At 37.6% G+C, this 1,591-nt stretch overlaps 1 long non-coding RNA gene across 1 annotated transcript; it reads right to left on the reverse strand.

The window, feature by feature from the left end:
- Window positions 1–323: 323 nt before the first annotated feature.
- On the reverse strand, window positions 324–869 carry LOC121982916. The gene is made up of 3 exons (XR_006112329.1): window positions 774–869; window positions 614–651; window positions 324–425 (listed from the first exon to the last, which is right to left on the reverse strand). It is a non-coding gene; the product is annotated as an uncharacterized LOC121982916 (long non-coding RNA).
- Window positions 870–1,591: the final 722 nt, after the last annotated feature.

The raw sequence follows: 1,591 nt of genomic DNA on the forward strand, positions 1-1,591 counted from the left end.
GTGGCATTTCTATGTGCTAAAATGTTGATCAGTGTCTTCTCATTAGTTCCCCATCCTGACACATGTAGATGTCGCGGTAAGGCTATTTAGCTTATACAAATTTTGCTTCACTATTTCTTCATAAATTTATATATGCTATTCAAAACTAGTGTATCTGAGCAAGGTATCGAAATACACTGTAGAAGAACTTGCATCTCTCTTATGCACAATGACATTATATGAGGCCTTGATGAACCCATTGCTAGACATTAGGCTTCAAAGGGACAAGGCTTCAGGGATGGACAAACAGAACACTTTTGCAAACTCCAAGAAAAATTACCATCACAGTCTATGCAGTTTAATAGTATTTCTCCAGCTCCAAGTTCTTGGACAGCTTTTGCAAGTTCAAAAGCTCCAATAGGCCGAACCTCACGTCCACCATTGACCTGCACAAGAAAAGGTCAAATCAGACAAGAGAAAGATTTGAAGACCTTGTTTGTTCATCTGAGGTTAACACAAAGTAATCCAATTTATAGTTACGAGTTTGGGTTGAAGCATCCAGACTAGTTTGAAGAAATTAGTGACAAAATACATGACTAGGGAAAATAATGTGCATAAATAATGAAAAGCTTACTGTGCACTGATACCATGCCTACTCTTCACCTGAGGGGCCTGAAGTTATCATGGAAGAAGAAATGTAATCATAGAGAAGTGGAAAGAAACATATAATGAGAAAAGCAATAATTTGTGGAGCTAAAAGAAGCAAGAAAGGCTAAATTATAATTATATAGTACCTGGGGAAGAAACCTTAATGGTCTTAAATTCAACATCATCAGGGCTCCCGACAAAGACTCTCCGAGGGTCAATGCTCACAACTACTGCCTGATGGAGTTAAAAGTATCGACAATAAACATTATCATTGTCATTGTTTTTTTTAGTAAGTCAGATGCATACTGCACAAAATTGAAAATCCATTTTCCACAATAGTGAATATCAAGAAAAGAAGGTGACAAGAAATGCAACTTGAGTTGTACTCTCAGTAAACAATTAACCTATCACATACTTTCATTGAACAGGTTCAGATAGGGAGAGAGAACAGCTGAAATATAGGTGCAACAAACATAGGATCAAGGTTATAGAATGGGAACAAATAAACATCAAGAATATACGTAGTCACCAGCTCTCCTCATTGCAGCGATAACTCGTTGATAAAGATCAATTTTTAGCACAGAAAGGTCTTCCACCCACCAGTCCTGACAATGCATCATTAATTTTCCTGATCTGCTATCACATTCTAAGTGAGCTAAACCAGAAACCAAATCAAAAGAAATCCGTAAACGATGCTGCAGGGGAAAATTCATTGAGTGGAAATTACCCAAAGATTTCAAATCAACTTCTCACGAAGACACAAATTCGACTCTAAATCATTCCGAAACCCTCCAATTAGGAACCAAAACTTCAAGGAAAGCTCGAATCACTTCTGACCTCTCTGTGACCCATTCTAACAAACAGGTAACGTGCAACTCTCTACAACTTGTTCATCATGGAAAACACAACACAACTCAACCTCAAATCATCGAACACCAGCCAAAATCTCTAGGAAAACCTACTG

This window comes from Zingiber officinale, chromosome 5A, assembly GCF_018446385.1.
Source record: "Zingiber officinale cultivar Zhangliang chromosome 5A, Zo_v1.1, whole genome shotgun sequence".
NCBI lineage: Eukaryota > Viridiplantae > Streptophyta > Magnoliopsida > Zingiberales > Zingiberaceae > Zingiber > Zingiber officinale.